General features: G+C 41.5%; 1 long non-coding RNA gene across 1 annotated transcript in view; it reads right to left on the minus strand.

Annotated features, from left to right (window-relative positions):
* Window positions 1-444: 444 nt before the first annotated feature.
* LOC131243294 (uncharacterized) overlaps window positions 445-16,010 on the minus strand; it is a 30,212-nt gene continuing 14,646 nt past the window's right edge. The window contains exon 2 of the long non-coding RNA XR_009170001.1: window positions 445-1,982. This is a non-coding gene — a long non-coding RNA (uncharacterized LOC131243294). The remainder of the gene's footprint in view (window positions 1,983-16,010) is intronic.

Here is a 16,010-nt window from a genome sequence, read left to right on the forward strand (position 1 = left end):
AACCTAAGTTCATTTCTAAATTCCATGGTTATCCAAACAACTGTTCAGGGGGCCTAACATTTTGATTTTCTACGTTCTCAATTCCTCTTAGCTACAGAGGAAATTTTCAATAGTTGCTCTAATAATTCTAAGGGAACCTAAGTTTGGGTCTTTACATTCCCAACCATTCTTCTAAGTCTAAGGGAAATTTTCCTAAGTTCAAATTTCTAATTTCAAACATCCTAACTCGAGACATGTAAGGCTTGTATAAGATCATTTTCAAAGGCCAAGTTTGTCCAAACTATCCTTTGATACCAACTGTAACGCCCTGACTTTTCAGGACCCGAGTATATGACCCGTGTCTCAAAAAACCGAGTGTTAACTTTAAAGGATGGTCAGAGACAATATTTTTCTTTTATCAGAGTTAACAGATGAGTATAGGATGGACAAATCAATATAAGGAAAAATTTCAAGTTTCATTTAGAGTATATAAGGGAGTGCCCATAATGACTTATACAAACCAATGTCTCCATTCTTATCAATACAAAATGAAATAACATTACATGTGAAACAAAGTAAATTGCAACAATCTTGAGCTGTGAAATCTTGTAGCAACCCTTAGCAATTATAATCATACACCATTGTCAACCATGGCCTGCTCCTCACCAGTATGAATGTGAACATCATCAGGGCCACATGTGCTACCTGTACGGTTGTATATTTGATGGATGAGTGGCCAACTCAGTGTGAATTTTTCTCAAGATTACACACCGCCGTATTAGGTAAGAAATTGTATAAAACATCTAGACAACCAAAACAAAGTAAATGCAGTCTTATTAGATGCATGGATGCGTGAATGCAATCAGTCTCGGATAAAACATCCAGACGGACATAGGGGTCATCACCCATGCAGTCATCGACCCGGATAAAACATCCAGACGGTCTGTGCCTCGGGTAAAACATCCAGATAGATAAATATGTACGATAACAACAGATGGTGGTTGGTGCCTCGGGTAAAACATCCAGACAGGTGAATTTGTATGTTATGTATGACAGCAATGTATGATAACAATAGATGATATTTGGTGCCTTGGGTAAAACATCCAGACAGGCGAATCTGTATGTTACGCATTTCAGCAATAGATGCTGGTCTGTGCTATGCATGCATGATTAGCCAATCCGTTATTAGTCCAATTGCAACCAGCCAATTTAAATAAGCTCAAAGGTCACTACGGGAAGTGTATAGCCCAGCGTAGGCCGACAGCTCGGGCATAGGTCCCATACTACCATCCCCGGCTCATGAGACTACCACCTTAGGATGTTTAATGGTATCCCGTCGACTAGTGGCCAATCATATTAAATATATGGGGCTTATCATCGCATGGTTGCACTATATAAAACATCGAATCCATCTAAGGCAAGTATCAAAATAAAACCACGTAGGGCAAGTATCAAAATATGCCACATAGGGCCAATATCAAAACCATACGATAAAGACCATCCTTAAAAACCATTGGGCACAACAACCCTAGATGGTAGGCCCACATCAATGATCCATCTAGACCATCACTTAATAACCACCAAGTTAAAGGTCCATTACAATCACAACTAGTCAAGTTACATCCCAAGTATGGGTGTACATTCATATGTGAAAATTTCCCACTAATGTACCAGTTTAAGTTTCATAAGCAATCCACGAAAAGAACACAAGCATGAACAATTATACAGGATAATCATAAAGCATGTAATACAACAATTTAATTTTCACCAGCTAACACATGTAATTATAAAGGGAGATATCAATTATGAATTTAAATAAAAACTATAACTTACGCTAATGAGAAGATGGAAAGCTCAAGGGGAAGAATTATCACCTTATACTTTGAATCGCATACCAGTGTTGCTAGAGAGTGTGAGTTTCCTTATAATCAAACCCTATCATGAATTGTAAAGTTATACAGTTAGGTCTAAGCTTACACGCTATTTAGGGTTAGGGTTTTAACCTAGGGTTTAGGCTTAGGCTAGATTTTTAGGTTTTGGTTATGGGATTTGAACCCCATTTTGTGTGGCCATTTATGATACTATCAATGGAAGAAATTAAATGGATAAAATTAATCAAGTGAATTGGTTATTAATTTTAGGAATATTAACAATGGCTACTATTATATTAAATTATCTAATACAACCCACGATGGATAATAATATTAATAATTCCAAAACAATTATTAATATTAATAATATACTTAACATTTAGCCAATGTGATACTAATAGTCATTTTGATGAAAATAAATTGTATGTTCTAACATTAATAATAATATTTTAAAAATGACAAGGCAAAGTATTAATATTTTAATAATGTATTAACTAATATCCGTATGAGAAAATTTACTAATGATTAATCATATTTAAATTTAATAATCCTAAAAACAATAATAACAATTAAAATGAAAAATTAAATCTGGGAAGAATGGGGATTCACTTAGGATGGGACTCAAACTCGACCCCAGCAAAGCCTGAGCGCGGCCCAAGCATGACTTCGCCTAGCTGGACTCGGTCCCAACCGTGACTCGGTTCCAGTTAGTTGACTCGGTGAGTCAAATAATCTTATCCTTCTCCTTTCTTCCTCATTTCTTCCTTTTCTTTTCTTTCTTTCTTTCTTACATTCCTTACTGGAATTACAACTCAGCCCGAGCATTGAGCCCAACTCAGACCAGGACTCGGCCCACCTTGAGTTCATGATTCGTCAGTGAGTCAGAAACACATATGGACTCGGTAAGCGTGGATCGACAACAACTCTCCCTTTGATCCCCTCCTTTCTTCTTCTTCTCTGATTCATGGCAGTCTAGACGCAGCCAGACTCGACCTAGACACACCCCAAAATCACCAGACCCGGTCCAATTGGGCGCACGACTTGGTGCAGCTTGAGTTTGGCTCTTGGAACCCAACTCCCAACAATAACTCCCTCCCTCTTTATCTACTCTCCTCTCTCTCTCTCTCTCTCTCTCTCTCTCTCTCTCTCTCTATTTTTCCCTTCTTTTCTTGCTTCCCTCTCTGCTGGAAACACCCAGTAAGGGACGCCCGTGTCACGCCCCAAACCCAATCGAATTCATATGAATTCCAATCGTCGAATCTGGTGCCGACAGCCTCTGTAGTACTCCATTCTCGGCTCCCAGCACCTATATGCCAGGTTCCGATCCTGGGATCCTACAAGGAGGATTTTCTAACATATATTTATCTCGTAAAAAGCATAACCACAAGTTTACCCAAATCACAAAGGCTCTATCATCATCACATATCCGCTAATATAATCATTTGAGTACAATGCTGAAAGGGAAATACAATATAGAAGTATTAAAGAAAAACTCCAGAAGCTCAACCGCACGCTCCTACCTCAGCTCGACTGCATCATAATGTCACCTGCACGCATCTATCGTGCATAAGCTTATAGAAAGCTTAGAGGATGGTGTAAGTGTGTGAGAAGTATATGCGTGCTCAGAATGTAATATAGGAGTAAATGGAGGTACTGATAAGTCCATGAACCATACAATATTAGAGTATGCAATACAACTCAACTATGCAAATGAGGAATTCAAGAGAGTCAAATACCAGATGCGAAGGATGCCATGCAACATACAATTTGAAAGAGCTAACGAATACCATCAGTCTCATCTAAGTCACATGTATACAGAAACATAGCACCCCAAAATGCCATATGCTGATGATGTAATGTAATATGCAATATGTGGTGCAAATGAAATGACCATGCTAGAGTGTGAAGTCGGGATGATAGTACATAATATCGCAGGCTATGGGGTCCATCACAAGGGACTTCTATCTAAACCAGTCCCATACCTAAATTTGGATAGTCAGACTCAATGTGGTAAACTCTTGATTTTAGGTTAGTCGTGCCCCAACCGAAATCCTGGCCATTACAAAGAAACACGTAACAAATAGTTGTACACCACCATCCCGAGTGGATAGTGAATGAATGAATGAATGAGTATGCAACTCCTGCCCAATACGTCCACATATCAGTACTATTCATCTCTGGGATCATCACCGGGGTCTAATACACTCTACACCAACTTGCCGCCCCATCAAGCGCACAACTGAGTAAGTGGAAAAGACCTCACTATTCACCTAGCCAGTAGTCGGCCGATATCTACCCAACACGTCGATAACGGACCCATTCACGAGCTAGTCAAACTCAGCCTAGCTATGCCCACTCCCTCAGGCGGGTAAGGCCACACCCCCTCCCAACCGACCACGATACAGTGAGAGACGCGGCCTATTGGTATACGGCCCTCATGCGCTCATATATATTTACTCAGTCTCGACGTTGGGGCGTCCTCTGGTACTAAAAGGGTTTAGGAATTTTCACCCAGGGCCATCTATGGCAGCCCGATGCTCGATCCAAACATTTTCGGTGTCCCATCTAGCCATCCACGATACAGGAGGCTACGGCCTTAATGTCGCTAGGGCGTACAGTAATCACAACATACAATACAAGATGCATGAGTCATACGATCCAGTCATGCATCAATCCTGCGCATACCATGTGCTCATGTAAGATAACCTCCACCCATCAGGGAGTCTCATAACAACTTGCCCAATGACATATGCAGTGGTCAACTACATCTCATAACAAACATGTAGATGATGCGTATGGGCATGTATCATGATGCTATGCTATCACATACTTGTAATCGGTATCAATAACTGGCATCAACAATTGCCTCGATAATGTGGACATTTAACCAACATTGCCCCCTTAGAATGACCCACATAGAGCCAAACATATAATGGGCCCACAGCCTCACACAAAGGCCTAATATACAATATGGCCACATATACACAACATGTGGGCCCTGCTCATGGGCCTCAAATACATGACATGTAGGCCCTACACATGGGTCTCAAATACATCAAATGGGCCATACATCATGGGCCTAATACATATCGCAATGGGCCTTACATATAGGCCACGAATACATCACAATGGGCCTTACCCATGGGCTTCAAATACATCACAATGGGCCCTATCATATAGACCTCCTATTCATCACCTTAGACCTTAAACACAGGCTGCATATACATCACATAGGCAAAATGCACATCACAATGCGTCTCAACTGCGGGTTACATATACATCATATAAGTCTCGACAATCGGACTTGGTAATTAAAATTGGCCTCGACAATCAAAATCGGCCTCAACAATCGGAATCGACCTCAATACTCAGCCTTGACAATCAGAATCAACCTATACAATCGGCCTCGACAAATTGAAATCGGCCTTGATAATCGGCTACGACAATTAGGATCGATCGATAATCAGAATCGGTAAATCGGTCACGTCAATCGGAATCGGCAATCGGTCATGACAATTGGAATCGATCGATAATTAGAATCAACAAATCGGTCACGTCAATCATAATTGGCAATCGACCACGACAATCAGGATCAATCGATAATCAGAATCGGTAAATCGGTCACATCAATCGAATCGACAATTGGTCACGACAATCAGAATCGATCGATAATTAGAATTAGCAAATCGGTCACGTCAATCGGAATTAGCAATCGGTCACGATAATCAGAATCGATCGATAATCAGAATCGGCATATCGGTCACGTCAATTAGAATCGGCAATCGGTTACGACAATCGAAATTGATCGATAATCAGAATTGGCAAATCGGTCACTTTAATCGAAATCGACAATCGGTCACGACAATCGGAATCGATCGATAATCAGAATTGGCAAATCGGTCATGATAATCGGGATCAGTAAGAATGGGCCTAACAAGGCCTAATGGAAGGTCACAATGTAGACATTCAACCATCATTGCCCATTAATGTGGACATTTAACCAACATTGCTCCCCAGGAGTGGCCCACATAGAGCCAAACGTATAATGGGCCCATGGCCTCACACAATGGTCTAATGTACATCACAATGGGCCCACTCAAGGGCCAAATACACATCACGACGGTTGAATACACGGGCCTAAAATACATTACCATGGGCCACGACCCATGGTCCTCAAATACATCATAATGGGCTACGACCCATGGGTCTCAATATACATCATAATGGGCCTCAAATACATCACATTGGGCCACAACCCATGGGCTTCAAATACACAATAGGTGGGCCCTACACATGGGCCTCATACACATCAAGTGGGCTGTATCAATGGGCCCCACTAATGGCCCATGAAACAAATACATCACGGTAGCCTTCAGAACTTGCTGACGTCTGCACAACAGCAATGGCTACTAGGCTAGCCATCAAATGGACGGCGTGGCTAAAACGCATGCATCAAGGTGGGCCATACATCCATCAAAATGGACAGACGGTGTGAATATAACACATTCATTAAGGCAGGCCTTGCATAATCAGGGTGCATCCATCTGCTGTGATGGATGGTGGATATAAAATAAATACAATCAAGGTGGGATCCACTCACAGACGGTGCAGATAAAACACTTACATTATGGTCAGCCTAAACAGCAGGTGGGCAATCTGGATATCACATTCCCCAGATCAGACCCACATAGCCAGCTGACGTTAATCACACCAGCCATGTATCGGATGTGAGATACACCATCCAATCTCCTCTCACGCATGTGGGTCCCACGAGGGCCCACCATAATATATATTAATATATTATAATATATATATTCTATCAGGTGGGTCACACCGTCCAGGAGATTGGACAGTGTGGAGAAAAATACATCATGTTGGGTATCCACGTCCTTCACCAGGGACGATGTGAATGTGTAATACATAAATCAAGGTGCGTCCCACCTGCCACACGTGTTACACGTGTGGGGTGGGTCCACCTTCTTAAACAGATGGACGACATGAATAATACACATACCTCATGGTGAGGATCCACCGTCCCAACCAGGGACGATGTGGATAAAACCATACATCACGGTGGTCCTCACAATAGCAGAGGATGGGTGGACGGTGCAGATAAAGCCCATACCTCGTGATGGGGCCCACAAGGCTTGTTGTATCAAAGCAGTAGATGCAACTACTTGCTACAGGCCCTTCAGAAAAAAATAATAATAAATAAAAAGGGATGGACGGCTTTGATAAAACACATGCATCACGGTGGATTTCCACAGTCCAGATGTCTGGACGGTGTGAATGTAACATATGCATTGAGGTGGGGTCCCACCGTCCATCAAATGGATGGTGTGGATAGCAGGTGAGACCCAGACCTTGCTATTTCAACATAGCAGCCGTGCAGCTGGTGCAGGGCACTCCAGCCAAACTACCATCTCAACAGGTGGGTCCCACGTGGGGCCCACCACTCATGATATATGTATATAATATATAAATATATTATTATATTATATTCCTCTTTTTTTGATAAATCGTCTAGACTCTGGACGTCCTTGATGGACGGACGACGTGGATATGAAATACATTCATCAGGTGGGTCCCACATGCCATGTATGGACGGTGGAGACCCTACACATGCACTTGGGTCCCACCGTCCAGCAATGGATGGACGGTGTAGTTTACAACACATTAAAAGGTGGGCTCCACCGTCCAGCTTGTATCAAGCTGATATTTGTGTTTCCACTTCACACAGTCCAGCAGTAGCTGTTGCTGGATGTCTTGAGGCAGGACGGTCTGGATCACCATCATCAAGGTGGGCCCATGAATCTGGCCAAAATGGATAGATGGTTAGGATATAACGCACACCTCATGATCAACTTACCGTCTGGGAATCTGGACGGTGTGGATCTGAAGCATTCATCTGGCGGGTCCCACAAAGGTGGATGGCATGGATTGACATCAAGGTGGGCCACAAAAGGAAGGGGAGAGAGAGAGAGAGAAAGAGAGAGAGAAAACGGTGTGATGAGGGACCCTACCACTATGGGTCCCTCTAGGATCTACAACACATACATCAAAATGGGTCCCACCACAAGTGGGTCTTACATCAAAATTTAAGATCAAATGCTTTGAACACCCACCTTTGATCTCTCTTTCCTTCTTCCACCAATGCATGTTAGAGCTCCAAAGGTACAATTTCAACGGTTGGGATCAATTTTGGAGGGTGGGATTGGGTGGTAGGGAGTGAGCCACACCTATTTCTCTCATGGAAGCCATGAACGTTGGAGTTGCTTGGGTTGCTTGGGAGAATGAGAGAGAGAATGAGAAGAGAGAGGTGATGTAGAGAGAGAGGGGAATGGGGTGTGATGGGTAAGAGATGGGTGATGGGTGATGGATGTGTACTTGGTTGTAAGGGAGAGTTGACCTTAGGTAAGAGAGGGATGGGTGTTGGTACTTGACATGATATGATATGGTAGTTGATTGATTGATTTGATTAATAGGACATTTCTTTTGGGATTGCAACATTCGATGTTTTTCCTCAAACTGAATGCGGGCCCACATCTCTTGGCCTAGGTATCGTCTCGACACGCGAGGCACGACATTGGAACCGCGGTGACGGTGCGGTCGTAAGGATACAAGATTCGAGTCGAGCCGACTCTGATATACGAGACACGACTCAATATCACGCGTAAACACTGATAGCAGATCGCGGGTTGCCGAAATTCGACTGGGAGGACTGCGGAGGCCTACAAAACGATACGGGCAGGATACAGGTCTTACAGCTCAACTCGTCCTATCTTAGGATAGACTTGGCAGCTTGGTGCGGTATGTCCCGCACTCGAACTCACGCTCCCCCCTTCTTCTCTTATTTCTCTCTTTTTTATCTGTTTCTTCTCTCTTTTCTTTCATGTTTTTCCTTTCTCTCTCTTTATCTGGACTAAGACAGCTCGAACGGTCGCACCAAAACGTGCTAACTGCGGTGGGGAAGATGACCGCTGTTAATGGCGGATTGTAAATGACAACTTCTTCCCCCAATCCGGTCCTTTCAGAAGATTCGTAAGGGTCTTAAGAAGCTTGTGGATAGGTTCTATCGAAGCTTTAAGAGGGTTTGCTTGGTGGGTTTGCTGGAGAAAGGAAACGGTGGATATTTCATGGTAGCTGCAACCAGAGGAGAAAACCTAGCTATTCTTCCCCCCTTTATAGCATCCCTAATGATCTAAGGTCTGTCAGATGCGAATGAAAGGCTGGGATTTGATCCCAGCGCCCAGCTTTTGATACTTGCCTTACGTGGTTTATTTTAATATCTGCCCTATGTGGCTTGTCTCGATATCGCCCTATGTGGCTTTGCTTTGGTATTTTTCCTATATGGGTTCAATGTTTTATTTTGTGCAACCATGCGATGGTAAGCCCCATGTACTGAATATGATTGGCCACTAGTCGATTGGGTCCCATTAAACATCCTAAGGTGGTAGCCTCATGAGCCAGGGATGGTGGAATGGGACACTATGCCTGAGCTGTCGACTTACACTAGGATCTGAGCTCCCCGTAGTGACCTTTGAGCTTTATTAAATTGCCTGGTTGTGAAATGGAATAATAATGGTTGGACTAATCATGCATTTTCATATATTATGGTCTTTTTCGGGTGATTAAATTCTCCTTGGGCGATCTACGTATTATGGTCTTTTTTGGGTGATTAAATTCTCATTGGGCGATCTATATATTATGGTCTTTTCCGGATAGTTGGTTCTCCTCGGGTGTACATTTGTGTATTTTTTCAGGTAGCTAGTTCTCTTAGGGCGACCCTTTATTTCAACAGCGGGATGTGCATTCCCAGGTCGATGATGCATTCACGCATCCATGCATTTAATAAGACTGCATCATGTATTGTTTTGTATGCTTCGCCATGTTTTTATAACTATGCTTACCTAATGCGACGGTATGTAATCTTGAGGGGAGTTCACACTGAGTTGGCCACTCATCCATCAAATAAATATAACCGTACAAGTAGCACAGGTGGCTTAAGTGATTTACAGGTTCAGATTGACGAGGAGCTGGGTACAAGTGCCAGAGATGCATGAATGTATTGTCAAAAGAAGCTGCGCGATCTTGCGACTTATGTTTAAATGCATTTTTTTTATATATACTTCTCATGTATTAAATTTTGTAATTCTTGTAATTGTTTCATCGAGACATTGGTTTGTATAAGTCATTATGGACAACTAATTTTATATCCTAAATGTAAATGAAGACTTTCCTTTATGTTGATTTGTCCATCCTACGTTCATCTGTTAACTCTGATAAATGGAAAAATATTATATATTGAATTTGACCATCCTTTAAGGTTAACACCCAGGTTTTTGGGAAACGAGTGTGTACTCGGGCCCTGAAAATTGGGGTGTTACATTAATTGAAATCCAACTTGTTCACAAGTTAACATAGACATGAAAGAAGGGAAAAAACAAATATCAGCTTGATCAAAAACTTTTGTGGCCTATTTAAGCTTTTAATGGTGGGCGTCACTCTCCCCACTGTTTTCTGTGGTGAGGTCTACTGGAGCTTTGGATTTGACTCATTCTCTGGATCTTTACGTAAAATTATATTTCCAAATGGATGGACGACATGGATAGAAAACATACATTATGATGGGGCACACATAACTTGGTGACGTAACTTCAGTAGCGAGTCTCGCTACTCAACCTGTTAGTATCCAATCCGCGTCCGCGGAAAAATATTGGCTACTCCCTTGCCACCTGCCAATGGCTGATGGTCGGTGCTATGTGGGCCCCACCATGCTGTATGTGTTTCATCCATGTCGTCCATCTATGTTTTTAGATCATTTTATGATATGAGACAAAAAATGAAGTATATCCCAATCTCAAGTGGACCACATTACAGGAAAACAGTGTTGAATGAATGTCGACCATTAAAAACTTTTTGGGGGCCATAAAACTTTTGGACCAAGCTAATCTTTGTTTTTTCCATTCATCTACGTCTATATGACCTAATCAACAAATTGGATGTCAAATAAATAGTACATTGGGCCTTAGGAGAATTTTAATAGTGGATATCCAATCACTATTGTTTTCTTGTGGTATGGTCCACCTGAGATTTATATTCCTCTCATTTTTTGTATCAAGCCCTAAAATTATCTTTAAAAATGGATGAATGAAATGGATGAAACACATACATCATGGTGGAGCATAAAGAAGTTTCGCAGGTTAAAAGTTGATTTTGTATTGCGCAAACAATTTAAAAGAAAAAAATATTGCCGTAGTAACTTGGAAAAGGGATAATTTTGAAAGCAAAAATTTTTGTTTAATGAAAATTCACTGAGTGCATTCCGCATTCACAATTAAGCCAGACTCTAATCACTGAAAGAATTAACTGGAAAACCACTTAGCGCTTTCCTTCTTCCGCATTAACGATGCATTAACAAACACCACTTAACACGGAACATTTTCCAAAAATTCAACCTTAACAAACAGGCCCTTAGATCAGCCTCAGTTTTGAGCTCAAGCCATAAAATAATTTTAAAAAAAATGAATGGACAATGTAGATGTAAGGCATGTATTATTATGAGGGCCACACTTGGTGACATCAACACACCGTGGAAGCAGTGGGTGCATCGCACACCATACAATCCCTTCTCGAGGATTCCGTCAGTCACCTCTGTGGGATCTGGTGGCCCGAAATGGGTAGGCTAAAGACAGACGGTCCTGTTTGGGGCTTTACGGATCGTGATGCATACAATTTATTTATGCCATCCATTTATTTTCTCAAATCATTTTAGAGCAAAAGGAGATAGATGGAAGGCTCAGGTGGACCGCACCTCCCGCTGTTGAAAAGTTCCCACAGCCCACGGTGATGTTTATTTTCCATCCAATCTTTTCTTAAGGTCTGATAGACGAAGGAGAAACATAAATATCAGCTTCGTCAAAACTTCAGTGGACCAAAAGGTTTTCAATGGAAGGCTTTAAATCCCTACTGTTTTGATTAATAGGGTGCACTTGAGCCTAAAATCTGCCTCTTTTTTGGCTCATGCCCAAAAATGATATGTCAATATGAATGTTCATGGATAAAACATACACATCATGCCCTAGAGAGCCCTTACTGGATCAACCGTCTCTAGCTACGCGGCAGTGGGATGCGGATTTCTTGGGAAAGCCTTTTGCAGGAAGCACCCCTGGTGGGGGAAGCGGATTGCGTACCGAGTAACTCGGTACAGTTACCGTACTGAGTAAACTTTGTGAGGTTCATCATGATTTATGTAATTTATCCACTCGGTTCATCCATTTTATGGGATAATTTTAGAATTCTAGATCAAAAACGAAGTATACCCAACACTCAAATGGGCCACACCACAGGAAACAATGTGAATTGAAGATCTATCGTTGAAAAATTCTTGGGAGCCACAGAAGTTTTGGATCAAGCTTATGTTTATGTTTTCCCTTCATCCATGTCTGTAAGATTGTTTGAACAGCTTGGATGAAAAATAAACATCACCGTGAGGCCTAACAAGGTTTCAACGGTGGAAATCATTATTCCCACTGTTTCCTGTAGTATGATATGCTTGATCTTTGGATATTCTTCAATTTTGGGCTCAACGCCTTAAATTATATGGAAAAACGGATGGACGGCGTGGATAGACTAAATACATTCACGGTGGGGCCAACTGAGTTTACTCAGTACGATAAGAGCATACTGAGTTACTCAGTACGCAATCCGATTCCCCTGCTGGGAACTTAGGTGGGGTCCATTTTGAATGTTTGTGAGAAATTCACTCTCTTTGTCCGTTTTGTGAGTTCAGTTGAGGACATAAGGTCAAATATGAGCCGATCCAATACTCAGGTAGCCGAAAACGTGAGGATTGAACATCATACCCTATGGGAATGAAGTTATGAACGGAATGTGGTCTCAGGGAGGTTTCAACGGTGGGAATTTCCTTAACCCCAATTTCCTTGAGTACGGATCACTTGAGCCTTGAATCCTTCTCAATTTCAGTCTCATAGCCTAAAATGAGTTCATGGAACGGATGATTGGTATGAATTTTTTAAATAACATCATGGTGAGTATGTTCCAGCTCAGAACTTACTGCTAAAGTTGAAATCGGCGTATCCGGGGAGGCGGATTTCCTGCCAAACCATTTCGCTGGAAGTTACCACCATATAAACTTAGGTGGGGCCACCATGATGTTAGTGAGGAATTTGCTCCGTTCATCCATTTTGGGAGCTCATTTTAACACTTGAGACCAAAAGTGAGCAGGATATAAGACTTAAGTGGGCCACATTAAATGAAAATGTGGGTAGGGAAGTTTCTACCTTTGAAACCTCCCTGGGTTGACATTGACATTTACATGGCATTCATACCGTTCATATCGGTGTGAACACAAATATTAGACTGATTCAAAACTTCCTGTGGCCCAATGAATATTTCAACTGTGGATGTTCACTCCTTACGTTTTTCAGCCCACTTGAGTCTTGGATTCGGCTCATTTTTTGCTACATGTATTAAAATGAGCTTAAAAAACAGGTGAACGGGTTGGATTTTTCACAAACATCACAGTGGGCCCCACCTAAGTTTCCGGCGGAGGAACTTCGTGCCAAAGGCTTTCCCTGTAAATCCGCGTCCCGTGGTGTGGTGGTAAGATATCTGCGCTCGAGATTTAGTTGGTGGGGCTGCATGTCGTCCCATATGGAAGCGGATTGCCGCACACCACCCACCTTGATGATGTGCTGACGTCACCATGCTTTTGTGAGCCCACCCTGATGCATGTGTTATATCTCAACTGTCCGTCCCTTTCTGGGAGATCATTATAAGGCATGGGCATCAAAGGTGAGGCAGATCCAAAGCTCAAGCGAACCACACTACAAAGAGCAATGGGGCAATGACATACACCATTGATACCTTTTTAGGGTCAAGTATGATGTTTTCTTTTACATCCAATCTGCTTATAAGGTCACACGGACCTGGATGAAAGGAAAACTCAAATATCAGCTTGATTCAAAACTTTTGTTGCCCAAAAATTTTCAATGTTAGGCATTCGATTTCCCCTACTTTATGTGGTGTGGTTTACCTGAGCTTTGGATCTGACTCATTTTCTAGCCCACGACCGGCACTGATCTCGCAAAATATATGGATAGTGTAGATATTACACATACCTTATATCTCCGACATCTTTTGGTGAGCTCCTCACCCCGCAATCCTATCATATCTTTTCGAGGGGTACCTTTGTATATCAATTTTAGACCAAAAAACTCTACTTAGATATCAATTTTACAATAAAATGCCTTTAAACAGTGTCTTTATTAAATAATGATTTCAGCTTCATATGTGAGGGTAAAAAGACATCCTTGCCTGGTTCATTCTCATCCATGGCCTCACCCATAAGTCTTTCCCCCCAATCGTGATACCGAGAGGGGTCGACCATATCGCGTGGGATCTGCTTAGAAAGAGTGTATAGGATGATACCTACCTTCAAAACTATTTCCCACAGTGTGGCCGACTTGAATCATATATTACTTTAAAAATTGGGCCCCCGGTTTAAATTATTTTATGGGATCTAATGTTTCCAGTGAATGTCACATGATTATCATGACATTCCCTATAAAAAGTTTATGATAAAGGTCTCTTCCAATTATTTCCTTTAATGTGGCATATCTAAATCACAAGTTTAATTGATTTTTTGGACATGGGCCTAAATTGGGATTAACGTTTAATGGTTGGAGTGTATTTCATACACACATCTCATGTGGTGTCTCATAATTTCTTTTAAACATAGAAGGAAATCTAGTTAAGGGATTCGGTGCATCCGTGAGTAAAATTCTTGCCATAAAAGGAGCAGATACACTGTGTTGTCATTAAATTTTATTTTATTTTATTTTTCCTCTCTACAAGGCCGTCCAACCTTTTTCATATTATTTTAAAGCACGATCTTAAAAAATGATACAAAACTAAACCTCAGGCATAATAAGCCACAAAAAATATTGCGAATTGAATGCCCACTGCTGAAAACTTATGTCATAGGTGTTTTTGATTGAGCTTCTATTTATGTCTTTCCTTCATTTAAGTCCGTGTGACCTTATAAACAGGTTGGATGGGAAATAAAACATCAAGATGGCCCTAGGAATCTCCTATGGTGCTTTCCCGCCATCATTTTGATTGAACACCCACAATGGAGATTTCTATGGTGCTTTCCTTAATGACTATGTGAAATCCACTCGAGCCCCAAAAAATCCAACCTTTTGGTCCACTAATTCCTTTTAGGGTCTGTTTGGGCGGTGGGATTAGAAGGGATTGGGTGGGATGGGATTCAAAAAACATAATTATTATCCCTGGCAGGGATTGTCCCTATTGCCATGGGATAAAATTAATGCCATGCTATGTTGATAATACGGGGGTACATTGAATTGATATACCCATAATCATTTGAAATTACATAGAATAACACAATTGTTATATCTAAACTGTTCATTTATTTTGAAACTTCATTTTATAGCATGGGGCTAAAAATGAGGTAGATCCAAAACTTATGTGGCCCTAAAGAAGTTTTCAATGGTAAGTATTTAATCCCCGTTGCTTTCTATGGAGGGGTCCACTCGAGCTTTAGATTTACCTGTTTTTTTGGTTCATGCTCTAAAATAATCTAGATAAATAGGTGGACGGTGTAGATATAGCCCACACATCATGGTGGGACCTACACAACTTCTCAAACATTGAGTGAAATTAGCACAAGACCCAATGCAATTCCATTTAATGTAATTCCAAGCTTTTCCATTCTTCCCAAACATGGAGCGGAATTGGCACAGGAGGATCAGATGAATCCCTTCCCACCTAATTGCATCGCCCAAACAGACCTTTGGGCAGTGGGATTAGAAGGGATTAGGTGGGATGGGATTCAGAAGACATAATTATTACCCATCGCAGGGATTGTCCCCTATTGCCATGGGATAAAATTAATGTCATGCTTTGTTGATAATACGATGGTGCATTGAATGGATATACCCACCATCATTTGAAATTACTTAGAATAACATACATGTGTTATATCTAAACTGTTCATTTGTTTTGTAATCTCATTTTATGGCATAGGCCTAAAAATGAGGTAGAACCAAAACTTACGTGGCCCCAAAGAAGTTTTCAATGGTAAATATTCAATTCCCATTGCTTTCTATGGTG

Source organism: Magnolia sinica, chromosome 4 (assembly GCF_029962835.1).
Source record: "Magnolia sinica isolate HGM2019 chromosome 4, MsV1, whole genome shotgun sequence".
NCBI lineage: Eukaryota > Viridiplantae > Streptophyta > Magnoliopsida > Magnoliales > Magnoliaceae > Magnolia > Magnolia sinica.